The following is a 13,883-nucleotide window of genomic DNA, read 5'->3' on the forward strand; positions in this document are numbered from 1 at the left end:
GGCGTTCGTAGTGATGTGAAGCCTAGGTTAAAACGAATACTGAAATATACGCCATCTGACCAAAATTCTATCCCACTACCTGTCGGTTGCCACGCGCACGCTTTATCAGTTGATCACCAGGTCCAACATGCATATAGGTAGTTCATCCAGGGGTCTGTGAGTGAGTTTGCGGGTATCAAACTGTGCGATATACAGGGTATAAATTTTATGTTGACAAACCAGAATAACTCGAAAAATAAGCTTCACACGAAAAAATGCGTAGAATCCAAAGTTGATTATTTTCGAGGGGGACATCTGCTGGTGCTAAAATTAGCCCGCCACCCCAGCCCCCTGGGCATGGGGCGGGAGGCAACTTTAACATTTCAAATGGGAACCCCCATTTTTATTACAGAATCAGATTCTACATAAAAACTACGTGCATTTTGTCTTAAACATTTGTTTTGATTCTTGGTAGTTGGCGCTGTAATTCGAGAAAATCCATGTTCTCATTTTTGTGTGGAAAATGGTTACTGATAAATAAAAAATACTTTTTTACTTCGTAAATTTGGATTAGCTAAAACTAAAACTATCCCTCTCTCCCCATAGGGTGAGGTTGGAGAGAGAGGAATTAGCGTTTTACAAATGTTGACCCAAATATTAATTTTTTTTTTTTTTTTTTTTTTTTTTTTTTTGCAAATTCTGATTGAGTCAACATTTGTAAAACTCTTATTCCTCTCTCTTAAACCCCACCTTATGGGGAGAGAGGGAGAGTTTTAGTTTTAGCGAATCAAAATTTACGAGTATAGTAAATAGGTATTTTTTTTAATTCATCCGTAACCATTTTCCACTCAAAATTGAGAACATGGATTTTCTTGAACTACAGCACCAACTACCAAGAATCAAAACAAATGTTTAAGACAAAATGCACGTAGTTTTTTATGTAGAATCAGATTCTGCAATAAAAAATGGGTGTTCCCATTTGAAATTCTAAAGTTGCCTCCCGCTTCACCCGCAAGGGGCTGGGGTGGCGGGCTAATTTTAGCACCAGCATATGTCCCCCTCAAAAATAATCAATTTTGGATTCTACACATTTTTTCGTATGAAGCTTGTTTTTCAAGTTATTCTGGTTTCTCGACGTATAATTTGTTCCTTGTATATGGCCGTATCTTTTGACTGCATTGTCGTAGAAACCTTGCTATATGACACAAATTTCAACTCGGTACTTGTACCCACTCCTGAGAAAACTGTATCTTAACAAACGGGCAGACAGACAGACGGACAACACATGACAAAAAATAATCTATTTTTTATGATAAGTATACATGAACAATTTTCGAAATTTTTCCTTTAATTATACTGTGAAACCTTGATTCCTATTGTTTTTCGAGATCCTAGGTCAACGAGGAGTACCCTACAGGTTCTGATGAAAGAGTTTGCGGGTATCAAAACATGTGACATAAATGGCCGTATCTTTTGATTGTATTGACTTAGAAGCTTAAATTTTTCACTCCGGCAAGGGACTGTAGACCTTAAAGTACATGACATAAATTTCAACTTGATACTTAACACCCATTCCTACGAAAAAGGGATCTTAACAGTCGGACAGACAGACGGACGGCAACAAAATGATGCTATAAGGGTCCCGTTTCTACCGACTGACTTACGGAACCCTAAAAACACTAATCACGCATTAGGCCTTTCCGACTGCCACCTAAAGGGCAGTACGAGGAGTGATCGGCATATCGCCAATCCCTGCAGCCGTTATTGCCAGTAGATGAATCGTGATGATGCCGCTGCTTCATAGTTCAAGCATATCCTCACTCGGCCTCGGGACGCCGAGTGGACAGCTTTCGTAACTCATGAAAATGCTAGGAGGTGCCGGGAATCGAACCCCGATCTTTCCGTACAAGAGGTAGCGACGCTCACATTTTCCTTTTTTTTCATTTGGCTGTAGAGAAAGCCAGACACCTGAAGATGGAAGTTTAAAATTCTGAAACGCATTGTAGAAATTAAATTATGACTGGTAACAGTAAACTTTTTGTTTCAATCGATATCACTAACTGTCACAGAGAAACCTATCGAAAAATGTCCGGTTTTCAGTGCTGCACGGTGTTTTGTCTCTTGGAGTCCATTCCAAGGCGTGCTGCTAGCACAAGGTGATGCTACATGCTGTAGAACAGTATGAAGAGAACCGTAATTCCAGTGCTTGAATGATATTCACACCTATTGCACCACGATCGGTTTCGACGTTTCTAGCCTCGTCGTCACGTATAATTGAAATATATACATCGAAATGATGTCCGCTGTGTTAATCTTAGGATCGTCTCTTAAGGATCTCAATTGTCTTTCAGTAACGTGCACAGCCAAACCACGGACTCATAGTACCACTCAGGAAACGCTACCGCTAGCAACTGATTGCAGATAGCTCTGAAGGAAGCAGCTTATTCTATGGTGACAGTGTTGTATTAGAGATTTCATACCCTTTAACAATACTGCTCACATAGAAGCATCACCCGAACTTCTGAGGATATTTTACCAACTCCACGATCACTGTTCAATATGCTTGTCTGTCAAGGGAAGTGTTTTTCCAGAAGCTTCATTAATTTAGTCTTGTAGAATTTTGTGTATTTTCAAGGGGGTCAACCTAGATAAACAAACATACCAGAGGGTTGCGACCGGTGTGGCACTTTAAAACTCCGTCACTATCTCGCTAAGGTAGTTCGTTACTTGTTGATGATATACGTATCTGCCAGGTTTATCTGCACAGTGTTGAGACATATGGGCTATCTCATTATCAAATCACGTGGTCTCAACGCAATACGACAGTCCCTCCAGTTGATAATATTATTTGCTGTACCTATCAGGTCTCGCGTTGGTCTGCGAGACGCCATGATACATATGAAATGAACTCAATCCCAGAACATGATCGTGCGAAAGACGGTGATGTCATTAGTGACAGAAATAAAGAAAAGTGGGTTATACTGATCGAACATGAAGGAGTCTCTTGATGGTTCAAATGGCTCTAAGCACTATGGGACTTAACATCTCAGGTCATGAGTCCCCTAGACTTAGAACTACTTATACCTAACTAACCTAAGGACAACACAAACATCCATGCCTGAAGCAGGATTCGAACCTGCGACCTAGCAGCAGTGCGGTTCCGGACTGAAGTGCCTAGAACCGCTCGGCCACAGCGGCCGGCTGAGTCTCTTGGAAAGCGAGCACTAGCAAGTACGATTCCACGGTATAGTCACCTTCTCTCCCTGTCTCGCCACTACACATCGAGTTCGCAGCGTATACGTATTCATAAAGGTATAAGATTAGTGTTACACAGTTTGAACACGGAAACAAGTAATAAGGCAAATGATATCGGTTACTGGTTACTATAGAATTTTGTAGTGAGAAATTACCTTACTCGTAAATAAGATATTAAATATTATAGTGAAATAACATACGGAGCGTTTAAGCAGAAACCATACAGACATTGATCATTATCATGTACACTGCGGGCCAGTCCCTGGAAAGAACATATTTCAGAACAGATGAAAATATAATAACATAGAGTGAAATGAGCAGCTATTTTTGCGTATTTTCTGTGGATTTTCCTGATTTTAAGTTCTGGTTAAATTTTCTTCTACTTCTTCACAGCAATGTGCCCAATTCGGTCCTCAGTTTTGTGCTTTTGAATCTAAGTTCTGTTTAGTTTGCAAACTTTTATTCGGCCTCCTACTTTAGAATGAAAAATTCATTTTACCAGTCTCCTTGTGGATACCCTCTGTGCGTCATTGCATCGATTTCTTTTGCAATCTTTTCCTTTAAATTTTAGCTATTGTCATTTGTCCACTTTTCTAACTTTATTTCTTCATGTAATCCTTAATATTCAAAATCTCATTATTGCAGGCTAGACTCTTTTTGTATCTTCTACTACCCGTTGCTCACTGATGTATGAGATCATTAATGACATTCGTTCATAAAATTAGGAGCATTCACTTTTCCTATAGATGAATAAGTCTTCCATGATTCATCATAAGTAATTCGCTTCCTGAAGGTCACTTCCACTATTCGAGTATTGTGTGTGATACATTGTTTATAAAGCTCGAGGACAGCGATACATCTATAGCAAATGTCACGAACGTTAGCATATATTCACCTACACTACAAATTGCTCCAGTTAATGACACAGTAAGTTGTCTGATGGCAGCCACACATATGTGACGCACAATAATACAAAGGCGTTGGCTGTGACACCCTGGAAACTTTTACGTACACGCAAATATTCACCGATGAAATGGTTCCGTCATTTGTACCAAATAGCTGCTATGGCATATTTGCGAAGTGCGCTAACTGAATCGAGTGTAATCCTCATTAACGAACGTGTCCAATATTGATCTGCAGCTGTGTTTGGATGTAATCGAGAAATGCTAGATGGTCGAATGATGTGTCGGCGCTTTATTCAGTCTAATACGCTTCAGAGTAACAGTAGATTTTCTTCCTGCCTATAGTCCGCAGCTCGTGGTCTATTGGCTAGCGTTGCTGCCTCTGGATCACGGGGTCCCTGGTTCGACTCGTGACGTTGGCTACATTGGACTGTGTAAAAATTGGGACTTTGTACGGGAGCTGATGACCGCGCAGTCGAGCGCCCCAGAAAGGAAACGTCATCATCATCATCTTCCTGCCTATACTTGGATTACACTGATAAGTTGGCTGGCGGCCCCAATTACTGATCCTTAGAAGTCGGCACCATTCGGAAAACTTTCTGTCAACTGTTTCTGTTTCTGATTTCTGCTACCCACAGGACCCCAAAGTGATGACACTGTGATTACTTGGTGAAGTGTTTCTATGTTGTTTGTGTGCGCGGGTGATTTAACTGATTTATAGCAGTAACTGTAAATATACTTAAATGCATTATGTACTATCAGACATGTTCACAGAGGTTTAATAACTCTTTTTAATGTCGCTTTTCTTCTACTCACTCCGTTGTATTACAACAGCCTTAATTTAATTATATATTCCTTCCATAGAAGACACGCAAGAATTTGGCCGGCGGTCCGTTAAGTACTGATCGCTAAAAGTCGGCATCATTCGGTTGTTGCCAACATCAGCAATCTAAAACTATTTGCAAGGGAAGTTTTGTTTGTTTTACTACGTCTGCAAATGACCTTGATGAATAATATTATTTTTGTTTTTATTTAAATGCGTTGTTGAATATGAGACACCATCACAAAATTTTGCTAAACGATCTAAACGTCACTTTTCTTCTACTCATTGCATTGTATTGTAACAGCCTTACTTAACTTAATATTCCTTGCCAAAGATGTGTGCCACATTCAAGATGCGTAATTCAAGATGTGTAATGCGCATTCATGAATCCCTGATACCGCCACCGTAGCAGCTGTTCGATATAAGTCGCACGCCCGTGAATTGTCATAAGTTGTCAGTACTGGAAGACAATAAAATACCCTCCCCCAGTCACATCCTTTAATCCCGCAGTAGTCACGCTTTTCACCCCTCTGCCTCTGGGGTAAGTGACCGAGTTTACTTTGCTCGCGGCCGATTTCACTAACGTCAATTAAAATTGAGCACATCTGAAAAGATTATTGCCTCCTTAAGTATTTTTGTTTATTATTGAGCAGGAAATTTACACTTTTAACAAAAGTCTTAACGTTAGTTCACGTTTCTGGGTTCTGCCGTTAGTTTCTACGTGCGTATTAGTACAAAATATGGCTGAGAACCGCGAGCGTCAGGAATACCTCATTCGGGACGCTTTTGACGGCCACTGCCCTATGCCACTGAAATATATTGGCATGAAATCGTCGTCATGGCCCTGCCGGATCTCTACCTTCACCTTGTTGCGAGTAACTGCAGTTGAGAGTAGGAGACTGGTCGATACTAACTAGGTGTGCTGAAATGACCACTTTGGACACCGCCAGTGAGACGCCGCGTCCGACGGCGTGTTCCCGCTTACCTGGCGACAGGTGAGGGCCCCCTGGAGTCTGCGCCGGGTGACTGCCGCTCGGCCACTGCGCCGAGGCCATTCCGCGCGCTCATCTACTAAGCGGCAGGCCGCTGTGTGACGTCAAGCAATTGCCGCTCGGCGCCGCTGCTGGGTGAGCGAAGTTAGCGGGGCTGCCGTGCGCCTGCGGGTCGCTTATCGCATCCGCGAACAGGTGGATAACGCCACGCACCTGACAGGGGACTCCAGATAACGTAACACGTTCACTGTATTGAGTGTTCACACACTGGCGCGTTAAGAACCTCGTCGCTACAGGTACGGTCAGCGATACCTGGATAACTAATGTCGAATAGCCCCTAACTCCTACTCTGCAACTTGCCCTCTGGCTGTGTCTTTCCTCCTTGTCAGTTTCTTGCAGTAACGGTTGAATGTTAACAGCTGACTCGCGGGTGCCTAAACGGAGATCACACTAATTTGCGCGACTTACAGTTTGCACAAACCATACGAAAAGTTTCGTAGGTCACAACTGTTTACAATAATTTTTCTTGCAGTTGGTTCATGACCTTCCACAAAATGGGTCTCGATAAACTGTCCTCAAACTATCTGAAACAATTGTCCATGTACTGCCGTATTAAACACATAGTTCAAGTGACAGTTACAGTACCTTACATTGCAGCACACTGACGTTCAAGGTGAGAACTACAGTATCTCTCTCTCTCTCTCTCTCTCTCTCTCTCTCTCTCTCTCTACCTCTACCTCTCTACAACCCACAGAGCAGAGCTGGTAAAAATGGTTCAAATGGCTCTGAGCACTATGGGACTTAATATCTTGTAAGAGGTCCATGATTAAGAAATTTGTTGCTAGCGCACTCGAGCAGATGTAATTTCGATGTATTGCTCACGCGCTGCCTGCGATATGTAAGGTATAAGAAATCTCAGACCAAAGAGCAGTGTTGAGTGCAGTAGGAACTGTGTAGCAGTAGCAGTAAGTAATTGCTAGCGTGCAGTCGTGTGTATGGAGTTGGCTGGGCCGGTCGGGGTGGAGCGATGGCGGAGCCTGAGCGATATAATGTAAGGTAATGTAGTATTGTTATCTCAAGTCCCATGTAAATGTTTTTAAAAAAATCTCTTAATAATAATCTTTCTCATAAAAAGTAACTTCTGGCGATCATTCATTTCAATTTAAAGAATTTACTAAATTGTCCAATCCTTGGTCATCCCGATTATTGAAAAGAAAAATCAGTTGTTTCCTTTTATAAATGACAAATCCATCGGCCAGCATTGCACAGAGCTGTGCCAGAATAATTCCTTATAGGAGCAGATATATATGCGTTATCCGGCGACCTTATTGAGGTAAGAATTTTCTATTTTTATTCAGAATGAATTTTCAGGGCCATGACGCAGCACTGCTGACGTCTAAAATTTACCAGTTTAATTTCACAGTCAATTATTGAAAGGTTATAAGTGAGCGACAATTTTTTATTGAGAGATTAGTCACATGTTATTATTGATAGGTTACGCAATTTTCCTGTTGGTAGGTTATACTGAATGTGAACGACATAATTATATTTTTTACTGTTAGGAGGTTTAGGAATTTTTCTGTTTTGAGGTTACTCTAAATGTGAATATTATTTATAATATTTAATATTGTGTGGAGGTTACACTTGTCGACAACCGGCCAGCATCGTATTTTTGTGAATTTCTGAGAGGTAGTCAGCTATATATCTGCTCTTATTTACATAATATTAACTGTAGTTTGTATCTGGCGCAACGCATTTGCTAATTTGTCACTCCTTCATTCACAGATCATCGGCAATTTATTGCTCTTTGTTGTAATTGTATTTGTTCCATTTTTCCTTTATCTATGTTTGATTTTGTGCTCAACTTTGAGTTGTGTAAATGCCGCGAAAAACTGCTAACAGTACATCGCGATGTGCAATGAGTGAAATAGCCGAGTCGAATATTTTGACCGGTAATACTAGCGACACTCAGTGCAATAGTGATAATCCTCTAATTACAGATAATCAGTGCGTGCCGATCACTATTAATGATTTTGATCCTAATGATGAGCAAACAAATTCAATTATGTCCACCGTAAATGTAACAATTGATGACGCGGAATATTCCGTTACAATGAACGCTGTCCAGTTTCACACGCCCGATTTGCAAAATTTACGTAGCGAACAGATAATTGTTTCTAATGAAGGTGAACAATGTACTCAAAATATGTCAGATTTATTTGATTCCGATGTAGTGACCAACAGAGCACATCCAATTTGCAAACCTTTTCGTGAATCAGACAGTGACCTAATGGTTACTCAAAACGCGACAAATGCAGATACACCAACACACAGCATAGTGAACAGAGTCGCTAATTTTGGCTGGGATCAAGTAATGGCAGTATTGCTACAACTTAATGAAAATCTTCGAAGAAAGAACAAGACGACAATTTCAAACGACTTAATGAAAAACAAGACAACAGTTATAAACAATTTAATGAATCGAACGAACAGCTTAATGAAAGTTTCTAACAGTCGAATGAAGAACACGACAACCTCAATGAACAGAACAAAGAACTTAGTAAACAGATTACAGCCGTTACCGTGCAACGTCATGATACTAAGGCTTGTGCCAGTAACAGTAGTGAAGAAATTATATCTGTTGCACAAGAATTAAGTAATACACATGCAGCCACAACAGAATCACTTAGAGATGAAATTAGTGCAGTTGGTAAACAATGTCCAGGAAACGCAACGCAGTTACGCGACGATTTTAAATTAATGTCACGCACTCTGAATGCGAAAGTTGATAAGGAATTTGAACAACAGAACAGCCAAATTAACGAACGTTTTAAAGTGACAGAAATGAAAAATGTTTCAGCCTCTAACACGTCACAGCATACGCCACATTGTGAACATTTCTCACGCTCACACAGCCAGTATAATCTAGGTAATTTACAGAGACTACGTGACGTAGAATCCGAACAGACAGAGATAAATAGGTTCTCATGCAATCCTGAACCTGTTCAGACATTCAGAGACGATAATTCTGATTACAAACACTTTCTATCCGTTAGAAAATGTAAGGCATTTAAGAATGACAGAACACAAATACACCCTTTGGACTGGATACGACAATTTGCTTTTGTATTTTCACCAGCTTGGCCTGTAATGCAGAAACTAGAATTGGACTGGATACAACAATTTGTTTTTGAATTTTCACCAGCATTGCCTGTAATGCAGAAACTAAAAGTTATTTGCAGCGCGTAAGTGACCTCAGGGGATTCATTACACTTCGATGAATATGTGCCGTAGCGTGCACAGGGCCCCGAGCCGTAGTAGTGCTATTTCATCTTTAGTTTTCTGCACTGCTGCCTTCTCTTCTACTATCCTTTATATCTATCAAAACAGCTCTTCAACCGTCGATCTATCTAGGATTACGTATGAGTAAAGAAACCTGATATGACGAGTTTTACCTGAAAGTGACAGTTTTATTAGACACTCCCGAAATGGTAAGAACTAAAACATAATTTTAGTAACAGAGAAAATTTTAGTTATCAATAACCATATAATTATCAGTAACAGCAAATAAATTTTGGCAACAATAGAGAGTTTTCCCCACAACAGCAACAAAACCAGCCGGTTAGCATACCTAACCAACAATGTAGTCTGCAAGGTCAACCAAGCTTTAATGTTTCGCCGCCTACACGTATAGCGTCGGTTCCACCAAATAGTAACGCACAGCAACAAGGAAATCACTACGTACAGAAAACACACCATTTCAACTCATATCGCAATGCGCCGTATAGCAACGATTATTATGACAGACGTAAAGGTAAAGGTAAAGAGCACAGTTTTCAGCGTACGTTTAATAACAGTCGGTCTTTCCAGCAGCAGAATCATCCGCAACAACAAATTATCATGAACGAACCAGACAGTCAGTATCATCCCGAACCTAATACGTCAGAAAGAAATAACAGAACAGTACAAATAGTTGAAGTACCACAGCATCCCCCCGCAAATAACAGCACGTCAGAAAGAATTTGACTAGGTACAGTGCAGAATGCATCCTCCAGCAACGTAAGCAATACTTTTGATACACAGACTCTTGTTCACGAAAATGTTATTACTTTTGACGACATCCGAGACACTCTTTTGCAGGAAAAAACAGTTATTCAAAAAAACCATTTCCCACCCTGTCATTGAAGTAAAGATTGGATCATCCACATTTTCAGCAGTAATCGATTCTGGATCACCTATGTAAGTTATAAATGAGGAAACTTTCAACAAATGTAACAAAGAGAACACCTATCCTACGTTACCATTAGGCAAAACTAAAGTAAAAGGAGCAGTATCTGGTAAAGGAGTAGATGTAAAATTACAGACACACTTATCATTTTGTATTGCAGGTCATACGTTCCACTCAAATTTTTAGATTGTGCCCTTATTTACAACAGACGTTATTCTAGGTACGAATTTTTTGGTACAACATGACGCAATTATTGACTTTCAAAATTCCTATTTAATGTTAAAGGATGAAAATGTACAACTGGCATTAGAATTTCAGCACTCTTTATCTGCAGAAGAACAAACAATTAATCGGACAGAGGTCATTTCTGCATCAAGTAACATGAACTGTCATTCCACATTGTTCACAGAGACGTATGTTCACAAGTACAATACACCAGACGAAGCCGACTATGACGTTATGCAAATGATTTCTGATAAAGTTAAACAGAGCAGTGCAAATACAGACGACGAACGTACAGAGCTACGCAATATTCTTTTACAGCAAGCTCCAGTTTTTTTGACAACGTCCCTGGTACTATGTCCGGTTTTATATATGAGTTTCAAGTTAAACAGCACGACACGTTTAAAGCCAAACACTATCCCATTCCATATATTCACTGAGAACAAGTTAAGAAAGAATTACAAGCTATGCTTGACCAAGATATTATTGAACCGGCAGTTAGTCCGTACATAAACCCGCTCCATATTGTTAAGAAAAAGGATGGCTCTCTTCGCCTCGTACTTGATTCGCGTCATGTGAACGACATTATTATTAATGAATCAGATCGCCCACAGACACTAGAAGAACTTCTACAGAAATTTCATGGTACTGCTATTTATTCCACATTAGATTTGAAATCGGGATTTTGGCAAATTCAGCTCCATCCGAACTGCAGAAATTACACAGCTTTTCTCTGTTTTGGCGATTGTTATCAATTTCGCAAATTACCGTTCGGTTTAACAATTTCTTCAGCAGCATTTATTCGCGGTTTGAATAGTATACTTCCGACTGAACTTAAAGACAGAATCACAACATATGTAGACGGCATTCTTATTGCAGAAGCTAACTGGTCTGAACACAATTTGATTCTTGAACAACTGTTGCAAACTTTTCGTGCACAAGGACTGACAGTTAATCTTAGCAAATCACACTTCGGCAAAACTTCCATAAAATTTGTTGGACATGTAATTTCAGCGGAAGGCATTGCGCCGGACCCGGAAAAACTTCAAGCTTTACGTGACACTACTGTTCCAACGACGAAGAAATAACTACGCAGCTTTCTGGGTTTAATTAACTTTTTTCCGTAAATTTATTCATTACTCTGCTTTTAAACACCCCTAGATTATGCCAATTGACGGGTAAAAACGCTATTTGGTCCTGGGATAGCCAAGCACAGTCTGAATTTGCTAATCTGAAACATGCTTTGTTGAATACACCACTTTTATCACACCCAGATCCTACCAGACATTTTTCCATTGCCACCGACAGTTCTAACACCGCTTTAGGCGTACACATTTTTCAGGAAATTGAAGAAGACGGTGCTACAGTAATTAAAAACATCGCCTTTGCAATTCGCATTCTGTCACCTGCTGAACGCAATTATTCTGTTACAGAACTTTGAAACATTATGTGTTGTATGGGCATTTACGAGATTTAGGCATTTTCTTTATGGAAGACATACTACCGTTTACACAGATCATAGAGCTATTCAGTTTTTACTTTCGGCTAAATTTACACATGACAGGTTAAGCAGATGGAAACTTTATTTACAGGAATTTAATTTTACAATTGTTCACACTCCCGGTACACAAAATGTTTTAGCAGACGCACTATCCCGTTCTCTCAGCAACAATCAGCAAGACATCGCAACCAACTTCTGCCAAGCAAATTTTAGCGTCATGTACATTCATCAAGTTGCATTTGAAAATTTCATTTCGTCATCATTGCGAGACTTACCACAGGAGCAGAGCAAAGACAACTTATGGAAAGAAGTTAAACACCTTTGGCAAGATAATAATAATGTTACCATTAGAAACCATTACACTGTACGCAATAGCATTCTGTTTCGCCGCTCTCACCCTGACAGCAACAACTGGTTATTATGTATTCCTGACGAGCTTGTTAACAAATTAATTTGGTATACTCATTTAAGTTACGCACATTATGGAACCAGAAAATGTTTTCTTATACTGAGACAGAACTGTTATTATGCCAACATGGAGAAACGTATTCGATGAGTTTTAGCGTCATGTAAAATCTGCCAGAAAGCTAAATCAGACAAGACTTCACATATTCCTCCGTTACATCCCATTGTACCTGTTAAATTGAGACACATGGCCGCTGTAGACATTTTTGGTAGGATTCCCAGATCTAATAGAGGTTTTTACTACATCTTTGTCGCTGTTGAACTCACTTCGAAATTTGTTACCTTTATTCCGTTACGCAAAGCTACTGCTAAATCTATTTCGAATGCATTTGTAAAACATTTTTTATTTCATGTAGGGCATGTATTGAAAGTAATTTCCGACAATGGGCCACAATTTCGATCTGCATTATGGACCCGTATGTTACGAGCTAGAAACATTTCTCCGATCTATACATCCAAGTATCACGCTTCTTCGAACCCTTGTGAACGACTAATGAAAGAAATTGGTAAACTATGTAGAATATACTGCCATAAAAAACATATTGATTGGGATACGCACATACTCTCATTCCAGGATGTAGTTAACTCCATACCAAATGAATCTACTACGCATCTCCGACTGTCATATTGAAAAATGTTGAACCACCTAACAAAATTAAAGAATTAGTATCCTTTCCAACATCTCGTCGACTACGCCACCATGAAATAATTGACATTGCGCTCAACAACATCAAACGTGCCGCAGAGCGCCGGAGAAGACAGCAAAAACAGGTTTGTACACGCCGTGACTTTCACATTGGACAGAAGATATTAGTACGCACACTCTATGTATCCAACAGAGGAAAGAGTAGATGCAGTAAATTTGAGCTTCTATACGCAGGTCCATATAGAATTCGCAGCATTCCTCACCCCAATGTAGTACACGTCGAAACCTTGAGAACCAGAAAAAGCAAAGGCAATCACCATGTCTCCAATATTAAACCCTTTGTTGAATGAACACACTTTACAATTTATCACACTGTAATGACATTTCCTGATATTTGTATGAGCACTTAAGCAATTATATCTATGTGACTACTTACTGATAATGATCGTGTTTTTTTCTTGGCAAGTGCCTGGCAAGGTAAGGTTAGCATGTCGCTTTTCTCGTCGTTAGACATCAGACCGTGCACATTTTCTGTTTTTTGTATATGTATGATTGTTTTCCTATCGAAAGTAGAATTTTTGTCTGTATGCACTATGAAATGTTTAAGATTTAACACACACCAGTTGACTTTGACATTTTTCCTTATGATATCTCAACATCGTGACTATTCTGCATTTTTTGCTACTACATTATGATACTGTGTGTACATTTTTTGCGCTTGAAAACTGTCTATGTTTTTGATACAATACGTTTTCTGTCATTCTATGCTGTATGCTTAGTTGTATCACTAGAAACAAGTTTTCATTTAATGAGTATGTGGTTTAAATGCAAGATATTAATCCTTATTCATCATTTTCAGAAAGCGATATC

General features: G+C 39.7%; 1 protein-coding gene across 1 annotated transcript in view; it reads right to left on the minus strand.

The window, feature by feature from the left end:
- LOC124571027 (sodium- and chloride-dependent glycine transporter 1-like) overlaps positions 1-5,980 on the minus strand; it is a 282,388-nt gene extending 276,408 nt beyond the window's left edge. The window contains exon 1 of the mRNA XM_047131108.1: positions 5,945-5,980. The gene's annotated coding sequence lies outside the window, so the exon portion shown is untranslated. The remainder of the gene's footprint in view (positions 1-5,944) is intronic.
- Between the last annotated feature and the right edge of the window lie 7,903 nt (positions 5,981-13,883).

Source organism: Schistocerca americana, chromosome 1, assembly GCF_021461395.2.
Source record: "Schistocerca americana isolate TAMUIC-IGC-003095 chromosome 1, iqSchAmer2.1, whole genome shotgun sequence".
NCBI lineage: Eukaryota > Metazoa > Arthropoda > Insecta > Orthoptera > Acrididae > Schistocerca > Schistocerca americana.